Source organism: Pan paniscus, chromosome 1 (assembly GCF_029289425.2).
Source record: "Pan paniscus chromosome 1, NHGRI_mPanPan1-v2.0_pri, whole genome shotgun sequence".
Classification (NCBI taxonomy): domain Eukaryota; kingdom Metazoa; phylum Chordata; class Mammalia; order Primates; family Hominidae; genus Pan; species Pan paniscus.
This window is the reverse complement of record NC_073249.2, coordinates 200,258,104-200,283,313: the sequence shown is the minus strand read 5'-3', so window position 1 is coordinate 200,283,313 and position 25,210 is coordinate 200,258,104. Positions and strand designations below refer to the sequence as shown.

The following is a 25,210-nucleotide window of genomic DNA, read 5'->3' as shown; positions in this document are numbered from 1 at the left end:
TCAAGACCAGCCTGGCCAACATGGTGAAACCCAGTCTCTACTAAAAAAAAAAAATACAAAATTAGCCAGGTGTGGTGGCACACACCTGTAATCCCAGCTATTTGGGAGGCTGAGGCAGGAGAATCACTTGAACCTGGGAGGTGGCAGTTGCAGTGAGCCAAGATCGAGCCATTGCACTCCAGCCTGGGCAAAAAGAGCGAAACTCCATCTCAAAAAACAAAACAAAACAAAAAAATTGTGTTGGCTGGGCATGGTGGCTCACACCTGTAATTCCAGCACTTTGGGAGGCCGAGGAGGGTGGACTACCTGTGGTCAGGAGTTTGAGACCAGCCTGGCCAACATGGTGAAACCCCATCTCTACTAAAAATAGAAAAATTAGCCAGGCGTAGTGACAGGTGCCTGCAATCCCAGTTACTTGAAAGGCTGACACAGAAGAATTGCTTGAACCTGGGAGGTGAAGGTTGCAGTGAGCCAAGATCACGCTACTGCACCCCAGCCTGGGTGACAGAGCAAGACTCTGTCTCAAATAATAATAAGAATACAATAAATAAATAAAAATAAAAAGTTGTGTTGTTGGCCGCACATGGTGGTTCATGCCTGCAATCTCAGCAATTTGGGAGGTCAAGATGGGAGGATCACTCGAGCCCAGGAGTTTGAGACCAGCCTGGGCATCATAGTGAGACTTTGTTGCTACAAGGAAAAACTTTTTTAGTTAGCTGGGCATGGTGTCACATGCCTGTGGTCCTAGTTACTTGGGAAGCTGAGATGAGAGGATTGCTTAGGCCTGGGAGGTAGAGGCCGCAGTGAACTGTGATCATGCCACTGCACTCCAGCCTGGGCGACTGAGTCTCGAAAAGAAAAAAAAAAGATGAGAAATCTACAAGAGGAGAGGTTAAATAACTTACTCAAGGACACAGGTAGTAAGAGACAGAGCTGGGATTAAATCCAGGTCAGACTCACCTGGAACTTCCTGCTCCTAATCCTTACTACTTTACCATCTCTGTAATTTAAGACCCAGGTGATGGTTAGTCTGGAATTTTTTTTTTTTTTTTTTTTTTTTTTTTTTTTTTTTTTTTTTAGAGGGAGTCTCGCTCTGTAGCCCAGGCTGGAGTGCAGTGGCACAATCTTGGCTCACTGCAAGCTCCGCCTCCTGGGTTCATGCCATTCTCCTGCCTCAGCCTCCCAAGTAGCTGGGACTACAGGCACCTGCCACCATGCCGAGCTAATTTTTTGTATTTTTAGGAAAGATGGGGTTCACTGTGTTAGCCAAGACAGTCTCGATCTCCTGACCTTGTGATCCACCCGCCTTGGCCTCCCAAAGTGCTGGGATTACAGGCGTGAGCCACCATGCCCGGCCTAGCCTGGAAATTTTAAAGATCTGCAAAGTTTCCTAATAGGATTGCACAGGATCTATTGCTTAACTTGAGGAGAATTTACATCTTAACAATATTGAATCTTCCAATTCATGAAATATCTATTTAGATTTTATTTAATTTTTCTCAGCAATGTATAGACTTTAGTGTACAGCATTTATATATCTTTTGTTAAATTTGTCCTGAAGTATTTGATATTTTAAATATAATATTGTCAATGGCATTATTTTTTTAAAAAATTTTAGTTTCCAATTTTGTGTTGCTAGTGTATAGGATTATAATTGATTTTTTTTTTTTTTTTTTTTTGAGATGGAGTCTTCCTGTCTGGAGAACAGTGGCACCATCTCAGCTCACCACAACCTCTGCCTCCTGGGTTCAAGTGATTCTCCTGCCTCAGCCTCCTGAGTAGCTGGGATTACAGGTGTGTGCCACCACACCTGACTAATTTTTGTATTTTTAGTAGAGACAGGATTTTCACCATGTTGGCCAGGCTGGTCTTGAACTCCTGACCTCCAGTGATCCACCTACCTTGGCCTCTCAAAGTGCTGGGATTACAGGCATGAGCCACCATGTCTGGCCAACTTACTTAGTTTTAATAGCTATTTTTAGATTCCTTAGCATTTTCTACAGAGATAATCTTTTTTTTTCTTTTTTGAGATGGAGTCTTGCTCTGTCGCCCAGGCTGGAGTGCAGTGACACAATCTTGGCTCACTGCAACCGCCGCCTCCCGGGTTCAAGCGATTCTCCTGCCTCAGCTCTAGAGTAGCTGGGACTACAGGCATGTGCCACCATGCCCCCTAATTTTTGTAATTTTAGTACAGATGGGGTTTGGGGTTTCACTATATTGATCAGGCTGGTCTCGAACTCCTGACCTCAGGTGATCCACCCGCCTTGGCCTCCCAAAGTGCTGGGATTACAGGCATGAGCCACTGTACCCGGCCAAGATAATCTTGTTCTTTGCAAATAAATATAGTTGTACCTATTCCTTTCAAATCTATATGCCTTTTATTTCTTTTTCTTGCCTTATTGCACTAGCTAGAATTGCTAGTACAACATTAAACAAAACATCCTTACCTTCTTGATATTAGGAGGAACGCATTCAATCTTTCATCATTAAGTATGATGTTATCTGTATTATTCTAAATACTTTTTATCAGGCTAAAGAAGTTTCCTTCTCTTCCTACTTTGCTGAGAATTTTTACCATGAATCAATGTTGAATTTTCTCAGATGCTTTTTTCTGTACTTATTGAGATGATCATAATTTTTGCTTTGTTTTTTAGTTGGTTAATGAGGTGAATAACATAGATAGATTTAAAATGTTAAACCACCGTTTCATTCCTGAGATATATGGCTACTCAGGTTATTTCTTCTCTTCTTCCTTTTTTTTTTTTTGAAACAGGGTCTCACTCTGTCACCAAGGCTGGAGTGCAATGGCACAATAATGGTGTACTGCAGCCTCAACCTCCTGGGCCTAACCAGTCCTCCTACCTCAGCCTCACAAAGCACTGGGATTACAGGCATGAGCCACCACACCTGGTGTGCAACATGTTTTACTTATTTATTTAATTTTTTTGGAGACAGAGTCTTGCTCTGTCCCCTAGGCTGCAGTGCAGTGGCATGATCTTGGCTCACTGCAACCTCCGCCTCCTGGGTTCAAGTGATTCTCTTGCCTCAGCCTCCCGAGTAGCTGGGATTACAGGCATGCGCCACCACACCCAGCTTAATTTTGTATTTTTAGTGGAGACGGGGTTTCTCCATGTTGGTCAGGCTGGTCTCAAACTCCCGACCTCAGGTGATCCACCCACCTTGGCCTCCCAAAGTGCTGGGTTTACAGGTGTGAGCCACCGCGCGTAGCCCTCAACGTGTTTTAGAAAGCTAAAATTAGCTGAGTGTGCTGGCTCACACCTGCAATCCCAGCACTTTGAGAGGCTTAGGCGGGTGGAGTGCTTTAGCCCAGGAGTTTGAGACCAGCCTGGGCAACATGACAAAACCCCGTCTCTATAAATACTTAAAAAGTTAACTGGGCATGGTGGCATCCGCCTGTAGTCCCAGTTAGTTGGAAAGCTGAGGTGGGAGGATTGCTTGAGCCTAGGAGGTTGAGGCTGCAGTGAGCCAAGATCCCACCACCGCACTCCAGCCTGGGTGGCAGAGAGAGATCCTGTTCCAAAAAAAAGAAGGAAAGAACAATGAAATTTACTTAGTAGGGCCGGACACAGTGGCTCACGCCTGTAATCCCAATACTTTGGAAGGCTGAGGTGGCCAGATCACATGAGGCCAAGAGCTTAAGACCAGCCTGGCCAACATGGTGAAACCCTGTCTCTACTAAAAATACAAAAATTAGCTGGGCATGGTGGTGTGTGCCTGTAATCCCAGCTACTCCAGTGGCTGAGGCAGGAGAATTGCTTGAACCTGGGAGGCGCAGGTTGCAGTGAGTCGAGATTGTGCCAGTGCACTCCAGCTTGGACTACAGTGTGAGACTCTGTCTCAAAAAAAGAAAAAAAATAAGTTTATTTATTACACCATATATTGCAATGATGGCATCTGGCATCTGCTCATTTGTCGTTCAACGAACGTTTCTTGAGCATTCACCTGGCATGTAATTTTTTGGGGGAAAATTTATGACTTTGGTTTGCTATTTGTCAAAAGGCACTCTCTGTTCCTTCCTCCCATTTACCATATGCTAAACAGTTTACTAGAAGCTTTAAATGCTTTGATTCATTTAATCATCAAAACAACCTAGCTAAGTGGATATTATTATTTCCTTTTATACATGAATAAAATGGAATATCAGATAACTTAAATCAAATGGAATCAACTTAAATAAAAAAACTTTTATCCCTTAATCAATAGTTTACATTTATTGAGTGCTTATCAGGTGCCAAGCACTGTAATAAATGCTTTATAAGTATTATTGCCTCTATTTCCTTATGGAGTGAAGGCTTTGATTATACTCATCTTACTAATGAGTATGAGGTTAAATTACCTAATACCCAAGGTCATCCTTTTAGAAAGTGGTAGAGCTGGTACCAGCACTGTACTTCACATTAGAAAACCTGTGTTCACATCTTGTTTTTACAGTGTGATCTCGTGATCTTACAGCCACTGAACAGCTCTGAGCTTTAGTTTCATTTGTTTTTCAGCTTTAAGTTTTTTAATGATTATATCATCTCAAAAGATTGTTTTAAAGGTCTGAAAGGAATTCCTATACCTGTAAACACTGCACATGTATTATTCAAGCAAACATTTGTCACTAATTGTGTGAAAAGCATACACTATTAGATGATGCATTAAAAATAATTTATTGTAGGGCGTGGTGGCTCACACCTGTAATCCCAGCACTTTGGGAGGCCGAGGCGGGTGGATCACGAGGTCGGGAGATCGAGACCATCCTGGCTAACACGGTGAAACTCCGTCTCTACTAAAAATACAAAAAATTAGCCGGGCGTGGTGGCAGTTGCCTGTAGTCCCAGCTACTTGGGAGGCTGAGGCAGGAGAATGGCGTGAACCCCAGAGGCGGAGCTTGCGGTGAGCCAAGATGGCACCACTGCACTCCAGCCTGGACGACAGAGCGAGACTCTGTCTCAAAAAAAAAAAAATAATAATAACAATTTGTTGTTCTTATGTGGTTTATAGAAATGAGATTAGATATAAATAAAGACTACAGATAAAAAGGAATCCCCTTCGCCGGGCGCGGTGGCTCATGCCTGTAATCCTAGCACTTTGGGAGGCCGAGGCAGGCGGACCACAAGGTCAGGGGTTCGAGACCAGCCTGACCAACATGGTGAAACCCCGTCTTTACTAAAAACACAAAAATTAGCTGGGCGTGGTGGCGGGCACCTGTAATCCCAGCTACTCAGGAGGCTAAGGCAGGAGAATTGCTTGAACCCGGGAGGCAGAGGTCGCAGTGAGCCAAGATTGCGCCACTGCACTCCAGCCTAGGCGACAGAGCAAGACTGTCTCAAAAAAAAAAAAAAAAAAAAAGGAATCCCCTTCTCACAATTAAATTGGGCTCTCCTAAACTGGGCTCTGAGATCAGACAGATCCAGATCCAGACAAATCCAGGTTTGAAACCTTAGCTTCAACCACCCACTGGCTGTGTGACTTTGAGCAAATTACCCAAACTTTCTTCTTTTTCTTCTTATTCTTCTCCTTCTTCTTTCTTCTTCTTCTTCTCTTCCTCTTCCTCTTATTCTCCTCCTTCTCCTTCTTCTTCTTTTTTGAAACAGGGTCTTGCTCTGTCACCCAGGCTGGAGTGCAGTGGCTTGATCTTGGCTCACTGCAACCTCCACCTCCTGTGTTCAAGCGATTTTTCTGCCTCAGCCTCCCCAGTAGCTGGGACTACAGGTGCGCACCACCTGTAGTTAGCCTGGCTAATTTTTGTATTTTTGGTAGAGATGGAGTTTCACCATTTTGGCCAGGCTGGTCTCGAACTCCTGACCTTGTGATCCACCTGCCTTGGCCTCCCAAAGTGCTGGGATTACAGGTGTGAGCCACCGCTCCCAGCTCAAGTTTTTGTTTTAAGGTTAATTTTCTTTTTTTTCTAAGAAAGCTTTTTCTACCCAAAGTTCTCAAAGATTTTTCTCTTGTTTTCTTGCAAAAGTTTTAGCTTTTACGATTAGGCCTATGATCCATTTCCATTTAATTTTTATGGTATCATATACTATATGAGTATGATATAAGCATTGAAATTGTTTTTCCTTATGGATATCTAATTGTTTCTGCACCATTTTTAGAAAAGACTACCCTTTCTTAACATCTTTGTTGAAAATCAACTTACCACATATATGTGAGTCTGTTCCTGAACTCTCTATTCTATTGATCTACAGATCTTTCAAATAGCACAGTTTTGATTATCATGCTTTACAGTGCTTATAACTCAGTCTTGAAACTGGGTAGCTTAAGTCCTCCTCTCTTTTATCTTTTTTTTGGAGGGATAGAGATGGGGTCTCCCATATTGCTCAGGCTGGTCTTGAACTCCTAGGCAATGAACATTTTCAAAATTTCAAAAAATGGAACAAAAATCATTCAATTACTTATGAAAAAGAAGAAAAATATTTTCACACATATTAACTCTTTTAATCCTAACAGCCCTTTGAGGTAGGTACCATATAATCATTCCCATTTTACAGATGGAGAAGTTGATTCCCAGAGACTTTGAATAACTTGCCCAAGGAAATGAATAAGGTTTGAACCCAGGCAGTCTGGCTTTAGGGCATGTAAGCAATTAGGTAAGCAATTCTCTTGCCTTGGCCTCCCAAAGTGCTGGGATTACAGGCATGGGCCATCATGCCCGTGCCCCCTGCTTTTCTTTTTTTTTTTTTAGGAGACAGGGTCTTACTACATTGTCCAGGCTGGAGTGCAGTGGCTATTCACAGGCACAATTCCACTACTGATCAGCACAGGAGTTTTGACCTGCTCAGTTCCCAACCTGGGCTAGTTCACCTCTCCTTAGGCAACCTGGTGGTCCCCCAGCTCCCAGGAGGTCACCATATTGATGCAGAATTTAGTGCAAACAGACACCTGATGGACATAGCACACTATGGCCCAGAACTCTTGGACTCAAGCCATCCTCCTGCCTCAGCCTCCCATGTAGCTGGGACAACAGGGTGCGCCACTGCACCTGGCTCTTTTATTTTTTTTAATTTTCTCTCTCCCCCTTGATTTTGTGCAGTTTCATTATGATGAGATTCTTCTTCTTCTTTTTTTTTTTGAGATGAAATTTCACTCCTCATCCAGGCTGGAGTGCAATGGTGCAATCTTGGCTCACTGCAACCTCTGCCCCCCAGGTTCAAGGGATTCTCCTGCCTCAACCATCACAGTAGCTGGGATTCCAAGCATGCGCCACTATGCCTGGCTAATTTTTTGTATTTTTAGTAGAGAAGGGGTTTCCCCATGTTGGCCAGGCTGGTCTCGAACTTCCAACCTCAAGTGATCCACCTGCCTTGCCCTCTCAAAGTGCTGGGATTACAGGCGTGAGCCACTGTGCCCGGCTCTTCTTTTTTTTTTTTTTTAATAAGGCTAGTCAAGTGGAGCAGTGGGAGTAGAGAAGGAACAAAGAAATCTGTAACTGGTTGTGATCAATTAGTTGCAAACACCACTGCACTTAGACCAGCTATCTTCTTTTTAAATATCAACCTAGGAGCAGAATAATTGGCACAGAAACTATTGTCAAAATTAATTTGACTATGTACTGGCTGATTGCTTTCTAGAATGGCTGCACTAATCTATACTCCCATCAGGGTCCCTATATACCTCATTTTGGCTAACACTTAGCATTACTCAGATTTCTAGTTTTTGCCAATCTAATGGTATAATGTGATATATCAGTGTTGTTTCTTTAAGCAGCTGTATTGAATTGACATACAATAAACTGCAAAGGGTACAATTTGATGAGTTTTGACATTTGCATACACCTGTGAAACTATCTTTACAATAAAGATTATGAGTGTATCCATCATCCCCAAAAGCTTCCTCATGCTCCTTTGATTGTTTTGGGTTTTTTTGTTTTGTTTTGTTTTCTGAGACGGAGTTTCGCTCTTGTTGCCCAGGCTGGAGTGCAATGGCATGATCTCAGCTCACTGCAACCTCCACCTCCCAGGGTCAAGCGATTCTCCTGCCTCAGCCTCCCGAGTAGCTGGGATTACAGGCATGCACCACCACACCCAGCTAATTTTTGTATTTTTAGTAGAGATAGGGTTTCTCCATGTTGATCAGGCTGGTCTCGAACTCCCAACCTCAGGTGATCCGCCCGCCCCAGCCTCCCAAAGTGCTGGGAATTACAGGCATGAGCCACTGCACCCAGCCTGTTTTGCGGTTTTTTGTTTTGTTTTGTTTTTTTGTTGAGACTGAGTCTTGCTCTGTCACTCATGCTGGAGTGCAGTAGCTCTATCTTGGCTTACTACACCTCTGCCTCCCAGGATCAAGTGATCCTACTGCCTCAGCCTTCTAAGTAGCTGGGATTACAGGTACCTGCCACTACGCCCGGCTAATTTTTATATTTTTAGTAGAGATGGGATTTCACTATGTTGGGCAGGCTGGTCTTGAACTTCTGACCTCAAGTGATCTGCTTGTCTCAGCCTTCCAAAGTGCTGGGATTACAGGCATGAGCCATCGCACCCGGGCCCTCATGCCCCTTTGAGTCTGAGCTTTTCCATCTCCAAAGTGCAGCTTAGTTGTAAGGATGTATGGTGTTAGCTTAGCTTGGGGACTGGCACACAGAAAGCACTGGGGAAATGAAGCTTATATTACTGCAAACATACAGCTGGGTAGTTAAGTATACATGCCCTAAAGCCAGACTGACTGGGTTCAAACCTTATTCATTTCCTTGGGCAAGTTATTCAAAGTCTCTGGGAATCAACTTCTCCATCTGTAAAATGGGAATGATTATATGGTACCTACCTCAAAGGGCTATTAGGATTAAAAGAGTTAATATGTGTGAAAATATTTTTCTTCTTTTTCATAAGTAATTGAATGATTTTTGCTCTATTTTTTGAAATTTTGAAAATATTCATTAGCACCTTCTCTGACATGTAGGGATTTGGAACTCCAACTTGGGAGCTTCTGAATTAAGTGTAGTTTCTCAGTGGTCTTCTTGCAAATTTGGTACTATAAGGTCTCTGATGAAAGCGGTAATGGTAATTCTCAGAGTCACCACAAGAGGGAATAGAAATTTACTCTTGTGGCTTGTGAGGACAATTCAATTATATTTCTGATCTACCCACTTGGAAATAACTATTTGATATCCGAGCAACCAGCCCCTTCTTCGTATGTTAGATCTGGGACTTACACAAATGACTTAGTGTTAGTGTTTTGACTATCCTGAGTCTCTGTGGTTGAGCACTACAACACACATATGAACAAAAGGATTCACAGCCTTTGGAGCATACCCTGTTTACAAGTAGCAGTAGAAGTACTAAAATAATAACAATGGCCAACATTTATTAAGTTAACACGTTTGGCGCTATTCTGTTTTCCATTAACCTATCCTATTATGATAGGTATTCTTATTATCTTATTTCCTCACTTTAAAGGTAAAAATATTGGGGTCTAGAGGTGAGGAAACTTGCCAAAGAAGACATGGCCATTAGAATGATTTATAGTTAATGAAAGGTAATTTCATAGTAGGAGAAAAAAAGAGACTATTTTAATGAAGGTTTTTTTTTTTGACACAGTCTTACCCTCAAAAAACAATTAAATATATGTACTTTATTCTTAGAGAGTTTGTGTAAATAAACTAGCTTTTGTAAAAGCACCTGACAAGTTCTGACATATAGTAGGAGCTAAGGACACACTTAGTTGGATGCCTCGGGAAACTTGGAAGCCGACCCTGAAACAGGATTTCTCAGTAAGAGATGTTTGTTTGTTTGTTTGGGAGACAGTCTCACTCTGTCACCCAGGCTGGAGTGCAGTAACACAATCATGACTCTGCAGCCAGCCTTAACTCCCAGGTCAGTTGATCCTCCTGCCTTAGCCTCCTGAGTAGCCGGGACTGCAGGCATGTGCCACCATGCCCAGCTAATTTTCTTAATTTTTGCAGAGATGAAATCTCACTGTGTTGCTCTGGTTGGTCTTGAACTTCTGGGCTCAAGTGATCCTCACCTTGGCCTTTCAAAGTGCTGGGATTACCGGCATGAGCCATCATGCCCAGCCTTTTCTTTCTCTTTTTTTTTTTTTTGGCGGGGGTGGGGTGGGGGACAGGGTCTTAAGGAAACGCTCCAAGAAGTCAGTAGGGCATAGGAGAAGTTGAGCTGGGAAGGGAAAAAGCAAAAAGCCACGCAAAGGTGAGATTTCAGGCAAAGTCCTCGAGAGAGTAGTTTAATCCCTATTAATCCCTGAAGGAGCTCAAGAGTATAAACTCTACCCAGAGGCAAGAATGCCGGTCTTTCAGACTCCCGCATCTAATCAATCATTTGCTAGAGACCAGGGAATAGGTAAGGAACAAAACCATTCTAGTAACTTAAGGATCTTCCTCTTTTGAAGTGTCGTCTCAGGAGCTGGTTACTGGGAGCAAAAACAAACAGAAGCCAAGGGAGGGTCAGGAGGAACTGGTAGAAGATCTGAGAAGATCTGGGCAGAGCGACAGTATACAGGGTCGTGGTTTTCTCTTCTCAGAAAAACTGTGCTCAAATTCTTGCTTTGCCACTTACCAGCTGTCTGCTGTTTCCCTTTCTTCATCCATAAAGTGGTCACAGTAATTAATACCTGCCCTTACTTTCTCGCAGGATCAAAAAAGAGAAAATGAAACAGTGCAGAGAAAGCCCTTTGAAAGTTAAAATGCTAGGCTGGACGTGGTGGCTCATGCCTGTAATCCCAGTACTTTGGGAGGCCAAGGAGGGCAAATTGCTTGATCCCAAGGGTTCCAGAAGAGCCTGGGCAACACGGCGAAACCCCATCTCTACCAAAAATACAAAAAGTAGCTAGGTGTGGTGGTGGGTGCCTGTAGTTCTAGCTACTCAGGAGGCTGAGGTGGGAGAATTATCTGAGACCGTGAGGTCAAGGCTGTAGTGAGCTATGATTGTGCCACTGCACTCCAGCCTGGGTGACAGAGTGAGACTCTGTCTCAAAAATAAGTAAATTAATTAAATTTAAACAAACAAACAACAGAAAAGTTAAAATGCTAGATAAATTCTACAGGATTTATTCCACAGACATTTACTAAACATCTACTATAAACCAGGCACAGTTCTAGGTGCTGAGATACATAATCTAGTAGGAAACTCATAACCTATTAAGGAGCTTTTTATTCTAGTGAGGGAGACAGAAAAGGAAATAGAAAATTATATGACCTTGGGATAAGTGATGTCATTAAAGTATGTTGGGGAAGGGGAGCCAGTGGCACAAAAGAGGATATGACCAGTTCTATCAGGGGGCAGAAAACCGAGAGAGATTTCCAGAGGAGCTGACATCCAGCTACCTAAAAGATGGGCATGGTTTGTCAGGTATATATGGCCAGAAAGGGTGTTTCTGGCAAGGAAAACAGCACAAGCAAAATGAAAGAGGTATAAAATAACCTGATAAATCAGGGAACTTAAATTCAACCCAAAGGCCTTGAATGTCAGGACTAGGATCTTGAACTTAATCCTACAAGAAAGTGAGAGCCGGCCAGGTGCAGTGGCTCATGGCTGTAATCCCAGCACTTTAATTCGAGACCAGCCTGGCCAACATGGTGAAACCCCATCTCTACTAAAAATACAAAAATTAGCTGGGCATGGTCGCAGGCACCTGTAATCTCAGCTACTCAGGAGGCTGAGGCAGGAGAATCACTTGAACCGGGGAGGCAGAGGATTGCGCCATTGCACATTGCACATTGCACATTGCAGCCTGGGTGACAAGAGTGAGACTCAAAAAAAAAAAAGAAAGAAAGAAAGTGAGAGCCATTGAAGGATTCTGAGCTGGGGAATGGCTTGACCAATTTTGCATTGGAAAATGATTACTCTGACTGGCAGTGGTGTGAACAATGCCCTGGAGAAAGGAAGACCCATAGGAGACAATTAGAGTGGTAGACAATGAAGAGCCCAGGGGACGCACTCATATGACTTAGATTACTGAGTGGAGAATATGCCTTTTAATAGGATTATAAATCTTATTATTATTTTGCCAAGAGTGAGGGAAAATTAAAGTTTCATATTTTCCCTATTAATCCCAAGGAAGAAACCAGGGATATGGATAAGATTAGGGAGAAACAGCCGGGCACAGTGGCTAACGCCTGTAATCCCAGCACTGTGGGAGACAGAAGTGGGTGGATTACCTGAGGTTAGGAGTTCGAGGCCAGCCTAGCCAACATGTCAAAACCCCGTCTCTACTAAAAATACAAAAAAATCAGCCGGGCGTGGTGGCACGTGCCTGTAATCCCAGCTACTCAGGAGACTGAGACAGGAGAATCGCTTGAACCTGGGGGGCAGAGGTTGCAGTGACCCGAGATCGTGCCACTACACTGCAGCCTGGACTCTGTCTCAAACAAAACAAAACAAACAAACAAACAAAAAAGATTGGGGAAAACCTGTAGACAAAATAAAATATTAATAATAAATCAGGGCTGGGAGCAGTGGCTCACGCCTATAATCCTAGCACTTTGGGAGGCCAAGGCAGGCGGATCACCTGAGGTCAGGAGTTCAAGACCAGCCTGGCCAACATGGTGAAAACTCGTCTCTACTAAAAATACAAAAATTAGCCGGGTATGGTGGTGCGTGCCCGTAATCCCAGCTACTCGGGAGGCTGAGGCAGGAGAATCGCTTGAACCCGGGAGGCAGAGGTTGCAGTGAGCCAAGATTGCATCATTGCACTCCAGCCTGGGCAACAGAGCAAGTCTCAAAAAAATAATAATAATAATTTAAAAATTAAAAAAAATCAGCCCAGGCACAGTGGTTCATACCTGTAATCCCAGCACTTTGGGAGACCGAGGCAGAAGGATCACTTGAGCCCCGGAGATCGAGACCAGCCTGGGCAACATAGGGAGACACTATCTCTACAAAAAATACAAAAATTAGCTGAGCATAGTGGTGTAGTCCCAGCTACTTGGGAGGCTGAGGTGGGAGGATCACTTGAGTCTGGGAGGTCAAGGCTGCAGTGAACCATGATCACACCACTGCACTCCAGCTTGGACAACAGAGTGGACTCTGTCTCAACAAAATTTTTTTAATAAAAACAAAAATTAGATGGTTGGGGTGGCGCACATCTGTGGTCCCAGCTACTTGGGAGGTTGAGGTGGGAGGATCAATTGAGCCCAGGAGTTAGAGGCTGCAGTGAGCCATAATCATGCCACTGTACTCCAACTTGGGCAACAGAGCAAACCCTGTCTCAAAAAAATTAAATAAATAGAAAGTGAGGCTGGGCTTGGTGGCTCATGCCTGTAATCCCAGCACTTTGGGAGGCCGAGGCGGGTGGATCACCCGAGGTCATGAGTTCAAGACCAGCCTGGCCAACATAGTGAAATCCCGTCTCTACTAAAATAATAGCTATTATTAATAAATAATAATAATACGAAAATGAGTCTGGCATGGTGGCACATACCTGTAATCCCAGCTACTCTGGAGGCTGAGGCAGGAGAATCGCTGGAACCCAGGAGGTGGGGGTTGCAGTGAGCCAAGATCACGCCACTGCACTCCAGCCGGGGCAACAGAGCGACACTCCATCTCAAAAAAAAAAAAAAAAAAAAAAAAGAAAGAAAGAAAAGAAAAGAAAAGAAAGAAAGAAAGTGAGATCCTTTAAAAAAATTTTTAAAGGAAGATTTTTGTTTTTCCCGTGGGAAGTTTTTCCAGAGAAGAGAACCATCTTCAGTGTTACAGCTCTTTTAGAATTTGTCTAAGAGACAAATTTCAGTGAACACTGGAAAACCTGACAGATAAATTCTAAAAGAGGTGTAACACTGAAAATTTTAACTATACCAATAACCGTAATCAACTGATGGACATCTGGGAGCAAAGCTTTCCAACATTTTGCCTCTTCTGTCTGGTTCTCTGCTGTTGTTTCTCTTTTGAACAGCAGATGGCAGGATAATCCCACAACAGGTGGTCATGATTTAATTTAATTGCAATGAGAAGAAAATTGCTTCTTTTCCCACATGTATTTCTTTCCCGAGATAAACAGTACATAGGGAATCTGCCTCTTTATTGAAAGTAAGATATGTAAGAAGGTAGCTTTTCAGCAAGGAACAGCAAGGTAACTAACATAAATTCTGAGCCTTAGATTATTACACTGTGCAAAACCAAGTTTCTGAGAAAGGAGCAAATGGAGTTTGAAAGCCAACTGTTAAAATTCCACATATTCTAGGTTTCCTCAGTTAATAATCATAAAAAGTTTATAGCCAGAAAGTCACAGAGGCCCTTCTGTTGCAATTGTTAGGGTTTAGAGTCAGTGGGAACACCCTTCTCACCCAGGGGATTTTAAAAGCCAATCCCACCTCCTCCCCACAGTCCTCTCCTCTAACGCTCATTTCCCATCTCCTCACAAAATTGCCAGGGTAATTGACTCTTAGATGAGATGAGTTTGACTTTCTACCCTGATTTTGTAACAGAAGTTCTTTTGGTGAGGTTCTTTGTTTGAAAATGCACAATAAAAATGGCTTTAGAATGACTTCAGAGGACTCTTTCTTTTTCTGGTGCCAATAACAGATTCCAAAGCAGCTATTATTCGAGGTGGGTGATAGCATCCCTTGAGTCTGTTTAAGTATCGGTTTTCAAAGTGCCTAGGAACCTGAAATGTCCTGTATGGTATATTTGCAGGTGCATAATTGGCCAAGTGCTCCAGGGGTTATAAAGATTGCCTTCCTGTAGTTGGAATAGACAGATTTAGCCTCTTACTGAAATTGAAGGCTGCAATGTCGATAACAAATCTGATTCTAACTCTCCTGTGTCACTTCAGCCCAAAGGTGCCTTTGTCTCCCAGGAGAAAGAGGTTAGAGGTAAGTGAATGGCCCTTAACCAGAGCCATGTAGAAAACATTGCTAAGGAAGACTTCTGTCCTGAGAGTGGAGGTTTAGGGCTGTTGTGTGTGAAGTAAATTTGCTTTGTTCACAACCAATCTGACTGAATGCAAGTATTGCTGAGGTGACTGGAGCTGAGGAGCAGCAAACTGCTTTAAAAGCAGCTTTCAGTAGGAAACTTTAAGCATACAATGACTTTATTTTTGTTAAACATAATTCTCCGACCTTGCTTTTTTATTGCATTAACCAAAATAAATCTGGATAAACTTAAAAGGCTGCCTTGATGTCAGTAGGAAAATGGATATTGTCTCTCCCAAAAGTGTTTGAATGGTAGTACATAATCCAGCTACATCCAGATAAGAATACACCTCCGCCTGTAGAAAGCTTTCCTGGAACGGAATATCACCAAGAGTATTCACTTTGGGGCTTGATGGTTCCAGCCCGTCTTACTAAAACTTCTAAAGAAATAGTTTGCCTGCTCTTTCACTCCTCCATTTGTAGTTAATACTTATGTGTACTTAGTGGTGTTCTGAACTCCTTTGATTTCTCAAGGCCTCTGGCACTTGATGATACCTGTGTAGCAGGAGCTTTCATCATACCAAACACAGGGTGGTGTTTAGTGGAGAAGGGGCCAGGAGAGGAAAAAAGCCTAGGCTTTTTCCTAAGTTACTTAACTTGGGAAACCAATGGGCTCCTTTTAAGATTAAATGTGTCTTTAAAATACCAGGATCTTCAGTTATGAAGATATGGGCAAAACTGCTTCCCCCAGACAAACCTGAGGTGGGGGATGTAGGTGTCACATTCAAATCAAAAAGGTGCCTCTCGACAGGAAAGATTTAATCAGCTCTCCTTCCCAGGATCGGCTGCCAGGTTTGAACATTTACTTGTCTGAGTTCCAGGCAGGAGACACTGCTAATTATGGGAGCAATTCCCATGGCTACAGAAAAGAACTGTCTGAGCTGGGGAGTCAAAGCTCTGATCAAGAGGGGACTGAGAGGAAAAAAGCCCCCAGCATTCTCAGAGGAAACTCTGGAGTTGACAAGATACATGCCTTCTCTGCAGGAATGCCCCCTATGTCTGGCATTTGAAGATCTAGAAACATCCTTCCCTTCACCTTCCTAACTTACGTGTTAAGAATCCCTTTGTTTGACAGATAGAATTTTCAAAGCAGTCTCTTTCGTTCAAACACTACGTGATTAAGTTTGTTTTGGAAAAAAACACAGAATGAGGACTTTACTAAGAGTGATTCTCACAAATGATGGTACCTGAAAAGAGGCAAACTTGGCCATCAGGGCAGCCAAAATGGCACAAGCATTTGGAACTTGTTGCCTTATCCTTGGCAAAGACACCACTGGATCCTTTCTGCTCTACGTAAAGTAAGCTGTGGCAAAGTTTACTTTTCTTGTGGCACGAAATCTAGACTCACAGTGAGCTTCTTCACCATTAGCTTCAATTTATATTCTGCCTCTCTTCTTTGTCCATTATTCAGGGCACCTGCTCTCTGTCCCTCCCCCACTCCTCCAGCTGTCTGTCTGTCTCATTTGTGTCAATTAGGAATTCAATACTGCTTGATTTAACTGAATGACTTTCCCTGTACAGAATCTCAACTACAGACAGGGCATCAACCATCACTCCCATTCCCCAGAATAAAAAATTCTGAAAAGCCAAAGGCATGCAAGGATACCTAAGAAAGGAGCAAGAGGTCCTTGCTAGCTATGGCAGTGAGCCTGAGAAAGATGGCAAGACCGCATTTCCTGACACCCAGTTATGTATTTGGTGGCCTACCAAGAGTCAGCATTGCATCCAAGATCATTTGAGTCTACTCTATTTAGTAAAGGTTTTCAAAGAGGATCATAAGACTTAGAAACCAAGAACCAACTGGAAGAAATAAACTTTTTATATCATTTCCTAGTTTACAACATGCTTTCCCATCCTCAGAAGAATGACTTTGTCTTTCTGTTAATTCAGTCATTGAAAACATCGGTCCTATTCTTTAGTCAACTGCCTCTATTCACCTACTATGTGCCAGGCAGTGTTATCAGAGCTGAAAACAGTGTTCTAAGAACAGAAAATAAAATAAAGTTCTTATTCTCATGCAACTTACATTCTAATGGGAAGGATCAAAATAATAAATAAGTAGACCTATAGTGTATTAAATGATAATGAGGGTATTGAGAATCATAAAGCAGTGTTAAGGGAGATAGAAATTACGGTTTGAGCAGAGTCTTTTTTTTTTTTTTTTTTTTGAGATGGAGTCTCACTCTCTTGCCAGGCTGGAGGGCAATGGTGTGATCTCAGCTCAATGCAACCTCCGACTCCCTGGTTCAAGCAATTCTCCTGCCTCAACCTCCTGAGTAGCTGGGATTACAGGCACGCGCCACCATGCCCAGCTAATTTTTTGTATTTTTAGTACAGATGGGGTTTCACCATGTTGTCCAGGATGGTCTCGATCTCCTGACCTTGTGATCTGCCCGCCTCGGCCTCCCAAAGTGTTGGGATTACAGGTGTGAGCCACCGCGCCCGGCTGGACAGAGTTTTTTTAGTTTACAAAGGGTAGACAGAAAGAACTCACTGATGAGGTGATTTGAGCTGAGACATAAGAGAAGAGGGAGAACAAGCCATATAAATATGAGGGGGAGGAGCTTGCCAGGTAGAGGGCACAGCAAATGCACAGGTCATGACACAGGAGTTTCCCTGTTGAAGGAGACCAATTGTAGCTAAATAGAATAAGCCAAGGGAAAGATGTAAGAGAGGTCAGGAAAGTGGGAGTGGAGGGGACAGACTTGTAAGGCCTTGTAAATCATTGTGGGGTCTTTGTTTATTTTGTTTTGTTTTGTTTTAGACAGACTCTCGCTCTTTTGCCCAGGCTGGCTGAAGTGCAGTGGCACAGTCTTGGCTCATTGCAACCTCCGCCTCCCAGGTTCAAGCGATTCTCCTGCCTCAGCCTCCCAAGTAGCTGGGATTACAGGTGTGCACCACCACACTCAGCTAACTTTTATATTTTTAGTAGAGACAGGGTTTCACCATGTTGGCCAGGCTGGTCTTGAACTCCTGGGCTCAAGTGATCTGCCCGCCTTGGCCTCCCAAAGTGCTGGGATTACAGGTGTGAGCCACTGTGCTCGACCTCTCTGTTTTTTATTCTGAGTGAGATGAGAAGCCACTGGAGGGTTTTTAGTAGGGGAAAGACTTATGTTTTATGATATGACATAAAATTATTTAATTTTTTTACAACGGGGTCACCCAGGCTGGAGTGTAGTGGCTCAGTCATAGCTCACTGCAGCCTTGAACTCCTGGGCTCAAGTGATCCTCCTGCCTCAGTCTCCTAAGTAGTTAGGACTACAGGTGTGAACCACTATGCCAGCTAATTTTAAATTTTTTTTGAAGAGATCAGGTTTCACTATGTTGCCCAGGCTGGTCTCAAACTCCTGGCCTCAGGTGATCCTCCTGTCTTGGCCTCCCAAAACACTGGGGTTACAGGCACAGGCCACCACACTCAGCCTCTAAAAAAATTTATGGGTACATAATAGTTGTAAATATGATTTATGTTTTTAAAGGATTATTATGACTGCTGTGTAGAAAATAGAAGGTAGGAGTGGAAGAGCTGAAGCAGGGAGACCAGTTAGGAGGCAATTGCAGGAATCAAAGCAAGAAATAATGGTGGCTTGGGTCAGGGTGGTAGCAGTGCAGGTGGTGACAAGTGGTCATATTTTGGACGTAGAGGTGCCAGGATTTGCTGATGGATATGATGAGGAATATAAGAGAAATAGAGAGGAGTTAAGAATATTGTGAAGCTTTTGGCCCAAGCCAGTATTAGATAACAGTGGAAAGAACAGAGTCCTTGAATCAGAGGCTGTGAGAGACTAAATCTCATTTCCACGGTTTATGGATTGTGTAATCTTGGGCAAGTCACTGAACCTCTCTGAGCATCAGTTTCTTCATCAGTAAGAAACCTTTTGAAATATTGTGGCTCTAGGATCTTCTCAATTCTCTCTTTGTTAACTTACCATTCTCTAATGGCTTCTCACTGTATTTAGAATAAAATACAAACTCCTTTGAGGTCCAAGAAAGCCCTGTATGGACTGGCCTCACCTACCTCTCCAACCTGTCAGCTACATTGAGCTTCTTTTTGTGTTCGCCTGGTAACAAATAGAACCTGGTAACCCAACCCCTGCCCTCCCCTCCCCTCTCCTCTCTTTCTTTCTTTCTTTCTTTTTTTTTTTTTTTTTTTTTTTGACAGGGTCTTGCTCCATCACCAAGGCTGAAGTGCAGAAGTGAGATCAGAGATCATGTCACAGCTCACTGCAGCCTTGACCTCCCAGGTTCAAGTGATCCTCCCACTTCAGCCTCCTGAATTGCCGGGACTATAGGCACATGCCACCACACTCAACTAATTTAAAAAAAAAAAAATTGTAGGCTGGGCACAGTGGTTCATGCCTGTAATCCCAGCACTTCGGGAGGACGAGGAAAGCAGATCACTTGAGGCCAGGAGTTTGAGAACAGCCTGGCCAACATAGTGAAACCCCGTCTCTACTTAAAATACAAAAAATTAGCCAGGCGTGGCAGCTCGCGCCAATAGTTCCAGCTACTCTGGGGCTAAGGCGGGAGAATCGCTTGAACCCAAGAGGCAGAGGCTGCAGTGAGCCGAGATCATGCCACAGAAGTCCAGTCTGAGAGACAGAGCAAGACCCCTCTCAAAAAAAAAAAAAAAAAAAAAAAAAAAAAAAAAAATATATATATATATATATATATATATATATATATATATATATATTTGTAGACACTGGGGGGTCTCCTTATGTTGCCCATTTGAATTCCTGGGCTCAAGTAATCCTCCCACCTTGGCCCCACAAAGTGCTGGGATTACAGGCATGAGCCACTGCACCCGGCCAGAATTTGATAACTTTCCATCTTTTTTTTTTTATTTTCAAGAGGGAGTTTCGCTCTTGTTGTCCAGGCTGGAGTATAATGGTGCGATCTCGGCTCACTGCAACCTCCGCCTCCCAGGTCCAGGGGATTTTCCTGCCTCAGCCTCCCGAGTAGCTGGGATTACAGGTGTGTGCCACCATGCCCAGCTAATTTTTGCATTTTTAATAGAGACAGGGTTTCACCATGTTGGTCAGCCTGGTCTCGAACTCCTAACCTCAGGTGATCCACCCTCCTCAGCCTCCCAAAGTGCTGGCATTACAGGCGTGAGGCACCATGCCTAGCCGTAACTTTCCATCTTAAGAACTATCACTGGCTAGGCACTGTGGCTCACACCTGTAATCCCAGCACTTGGGAGGCCAAGGCGGGTGGATCACCAGAGGTCAAGAGTTCGAGACCATCCTGGCCAACATGGTGAAACTCCGTTTCTACTAAAAATACAAAAATTAGCCGGGTGGACGCGCCTGTAATCCCAGCTACTCGGGAGGCTGAGGCAGGAGAATTGCTTGAACCCAGGAGGTGGAGGTTGTAGTGAGCTGAGATCACACCACTGCACTCCAGCCTGGGCGACCGAGTGAGACTGCGTCTCAAAAACAAACAAACAAACAGAAAATTACACATACTCTCTTCTCTCTGCCTGGAATGACCCTCACCCTGGTGCCTTCTCATCCTGCAAGAAATTTTACTTCCTCAGAGTGGCGTTTCCTGACCATCAATCTTGAAGGAGGTTCATACCATTATTCTCTCTTTCAGGCTTTGTTCTTTTCATTCAGAAAAGTTCATCACAATTTATAATTCTGTTTACCTGTTTACTGTCTGTCTCTTCCTCTAGACTGTAAGTTCTATGAAGGCAGGGACCACCATGTGTATATCCAATGCCTAATACAATACTTGGCTCATAGTAGATTATCAATAAATATTTGCTGAAATGCTGAGCGACATATAAGGCTCTTATTGGTATTCTTTTGTTGGTTTGTTTATTTTTTTCATTCCCAGGCTGGAGTACAGTGTTGTGATCACAGCTCACTGCAGCCTCAACTTCCTAGGCTCAAGGGATCCTCCCACCTCAGCCTCCTGAGTAGCTGGGATTACAGGCACATGCCACCACACCTGGCTAATTTTTATTTTTATTTTTATTTTTTTGTAGAGACAGGGTTTAACTATGTTTTCCAAGCTGGTCTTGAACTCCTGGGCTCAAGTGATTGTCCTGCCTCAGCCTCCCAAAGTGCTGGAATTAGAGGTGTGAGCCACAAGTGCCTGGCCTGGTTTTTTTTTTTTTTTTTACTTAAAAAATACCCACAAAACTGGCCGGGCATGGTGGCTCACGCCTGTAATCCCAGCACTTTGGGAGGCCAAAGCAGGTGGATCACCTGAGCTCGGAGGTTCAAGACCACCCTGGGCAACATGGCGAAATCCCGTCTCTACTAAAATACAAGAAAATTAGCTGGGCATGGTGGCACATGCCTGTAGTCCCAGCTAGTTGGGAGGCTGAGGCGCGAGAATCTCTTGAGCCTCGGAAGTGGAGGTTGTGGTGAGCCGAGATCGCGCCACTGCACGCAGCTTGGGCTACAGAGTGAGATTCCATCTTGAAAAAAAGAAAATTTATTATTATTATTTTTTGTATTTTTAGTAGAGTCGAGGTCTCACCATGTTGGCCAGGCTTGTCTCGACCTCCTGACCTCAGGTGATCTGCCCGCCTCGGCCTCCCAAAGTGCTGGGATTACAGGCGTGAGCCACTGTGCCTGGCCAAAATTTACTTTTTGATATGAAATTTTCAACCAAGACTCATGGGACTTTATATTTTTGATGACTGAGTAGCTTTCAAAGGGAAAATTATGCATTTAGCAATGGTGCTAGAATTAGGTTCAAATTAACAAATTAAAGGTCTTAACCTAGGATCTGAGAAGTATTAAACCAGTTAGGAACTTTGTTTTCCCAGATATGTGCATAGCTTGTTTGCTTCCTCACCCTCTTCTTTACTGTAGTGTCACCTTCTCAGTGAGATATTCCCTGCCCATTCAATTTAAAATTTAAACCTTCCCCCAACACTCATTTCCATTCTCTGCTTATTTTTCCTCCACAGCACTTATCATTTAACATATATCATTATTTTGTTTATATATCTCTCTCATCACCCCTTTGCCGCCTCTCCCATAATGTAACCTCCATGAATTTTGTTCACTGTTTTATCCCTAGCATATAGGACAATACTTGAGACATAATAGGCACTCAATATTTGCCGAACGAATATAAAGAACACTCATGAGTTTTCTCTTTGAATCTAATAGTGTGAGAATATGGAAAATCCACAATATGGCATTTCAGCAAAACAGTGATGGGACTTTGCAACCCAAATGTTTCTTCTAACAATACCCATAGCAGACCAGCATGTCCACATCTAAATTGCTCAGCTCTGAGAATAATGGAAACTTTTTTAGTCACTGTTTATTCTACTTAGAATTGTAAACTATAGGAAGAAGCAGAGTGGTGTCCAGGGGGTCATCTTGTAAGAGAATGCTCTCCCAAATCTCGGGCTCTGGGCAGTCTGCCTGTCAAGTAAGATTGGGGGTCATTAAGATAATCCTCTCTTCTCACTTTCAGAGGATTCCCTCTAAAACACAAGTACCCCAGGAGGGGAATCACAGCTTAATCCTTCTTCGTTTAACACTTGAGCTGGATTTAGGATATGAGGTGAGGAGTGGGCAGGAAGATTCATTTTACTAATTTTGTAATGCCTGGGGCAGAATTTGACCAGCTTTTTCCCACATCAGTCTCCTTCCCCCTAAATATCACTCCACAAACAAATGCTATAGACAGCAATTGATTGAGAATAGGAAACTGTTTTTAATCAGCTACAATTCTATCAACCTGTTCTACTCTGCAAACGTAATTACCAAGAGATCACAGACCTAAAGGAGATTCTGTTTCCAAACATACCAAACCGGTGCCACGGAGAGTGAACCAGATTATCTGCCTTCCAACTTGTGCCCTAAAGTGTAGACTTGGTTGTAGAGTGCCCACCTATGAGGTCACCATGTAGTATAAATAAGTATATACTGTATATGTAATTTACACCCAAATGTTTATACTCAAGTTGAGTGTCTTCTATGGCAAGTGCTATGAGCAGTGATTCTCCAACTCCTATCAGGGGATTAGTTAGGTACCTGAATGTATGCAAAAAATACAGATTCCTTAGCCCATCTTAGTTCTAACAAAACGAAATCTCTGGGAGGATACAACCTGATCATCTATTTTTTAAATAAGCATCCAGTGATTATCATGAATGGCCAGTGAGGAATCCCTGTAAGGGATACCCAAGAAATACCTTTATATATTTTATAAAGGTATATAAAATATAGTTTATTTGTAAAGTTAGACCTGAGATATGAAATAACTGAACATGATTTTCACTAGAGTGGTCAACAATTTTGTACACTACATAATGCTATCGATGTGAAGACAGGAAGGGAGAAATTAGTAGTGGGGAAGACTGAGTTGAGGAAATAAGACCCTGGTGGGCCTCAAGGTTCAGATAGGATTTGAATAAAGGAGAGAGAAGCATGTGGAGGAAAATCAGTAGGGAAATGAACAAAGGTTCGGAGGCAGGAACATAGGGGCACGTTCTCAGAACGGTGAGTTTGGCCAAATTAGAACAGACACTTTGATGAAGAGTTAGAAATAATGATTGATAAGTAGGGTTGGGACAGAATACACAAGGTCTTAGAAGTCAGGCAAAAAAGTCTAACGTGACTGAGATGGGAAAATAGGAAGTAAAATCAAATCACCAACTGAGTAAAATACATTCTGAGTAATAGAAAGGGCATGGGTTTTGGTACATACTTAAGAGTTAAGCGGGCTGGCCGGGCGCGGTGGCTCATGCCTATAATCCCAGCACTTTGGGAGGCCAAGGTGGGTGGATCGCTCGAGGTCAGGAGTTGGAGACCAGCCTGGTCAACATGGCGAAACCCCATCTCTACTAAAAGTACAAATATTAGCCGGGTGTGGTGGTGCATGCCTGTAATCCCAGCTACTCAGGAGGCTGAGGCAGGAGAATCACTTGAACTTGGGAGGTGGAGGTTGCAGTGAACCAAGATCGTGCCACTTGCACTCCAGCCTGGGTGACAGAATGAGACTCCATCTCAAAAAAAAAAAAAAAGAAAGAAAGAGAGTTAAGTGGGCCAAGCATGGTGGCTCACACCACACCTGTAATCCCAGTGCTTTGGGAGGCTGAGGAGGGCGGATCACCTGAGGTCAGGAGTTCAAGACCAGCCTGGCCAACATATAGTGAAACCCCATCTCTACTAAAAGTACAAAAATTAGCTGGGTGTAGTAGCACACGCCTGTAGTCCCAGCTACTTGGGAAGCTGAGGCAGGAGAATCACTTGAACCCGGGAGGCGAAGGCTGCAGTGGGCTGAGATTGTGACACTGCACTCCAGCCTGGGTGACAGAGTGACAGTGCGAGATCCCATCTCTTTAAAAAAAAAAAAAAAAGTTAAGCCTGCCCCTTTTTCCTGTTAATTGAACTACTCTCCAGTAAGGCAGTAAGGGAAAACTTACCAGAGGAACCTGTCATAGCATACCTGTTGTCTGTCTTCTGGGCCAAGAGTCAAATACAAATCTCTTCAATCTCTGATACAAATTTCCTTTGCCTCTTCCTATTGAAATCAGTGGAAAGTTTCCAGGGAAGCTGAAAGCTGCTTCACAACTTAGAGCAATACTTACTTCAAATGTTAGAAACTCATCTGGGTCTGTTCGAAACCCTAAAGTAGTTTTCTAAATCTTAAACATATATTGGTCTGGAAATTCTCCATAGCTCACAAAGCACTTACCTACACTGAATATGAAGGCATTGCTTCCAATTCTCCTGGTAAAATAACTCGTGGGGCTGGGCACAGTACCTCACCCCTGTAATCCCAGCACTTTGGGAGACCAAGGCAGGAGGATCAGTTGAGGCCAAGTCTTTGATACCAGCTTGGGCAATAGAGCAAGACCCTGTACCTCACGCCCCCCACCCCCACCCCCAACAAAAAAAAAAAAAAAAAAAGGCTGGGCACAGTGGCTTCTCAGCACTTTGGGAGGCCAAGGCAGGATGATCAAGACCAGCCTAGGCAACATAGGGACACCCCATCTCTACAAATAATTTAATTTAATTTATTATTATTATTATTTTTGAGACAGTTTCGCCTTTGTTGCCCAGGCTGGAGTGCAATGACGTGATCTCAGCTCATCGCAACCTCCGCCTCCCGGGTTCAAGCGATTCTCCTGCCTCAGCCTCCCGAGTAGCTGGGATTACAGGCATGCACCACCACGCCTGGCTAATTTTGTATTTTTAGTAGAGACAAGGTTTCTCCATGTTGGTCAGGCTGGTCTCGAACTCCCGACCTCAGGTGATCCGCCCGCCTCGGCCTCCCAAAGTGCTGGGATTACAGGCATGAGCCACCGCACCCACCCTACAAATAATTTTTAAATTAGCCCGGCATTGTGGTGCGCAC

At 43.5% G+C, this 25,210-nt stretch overlaps 1 pseudogene; it reads left to right on the top strand.

The window, feature by feature from the left end:
• Positions 1–13,647: 13,647 nt before the first annotated feature.
• Positions 13,648–13,686, top strand: LOC112438412 (U7 small nuclear RNA; annotated as a pseudogene).
• The last annotated feature ends 11,524 nt before the right edge of the window (positions 13,687–25,210 follow it).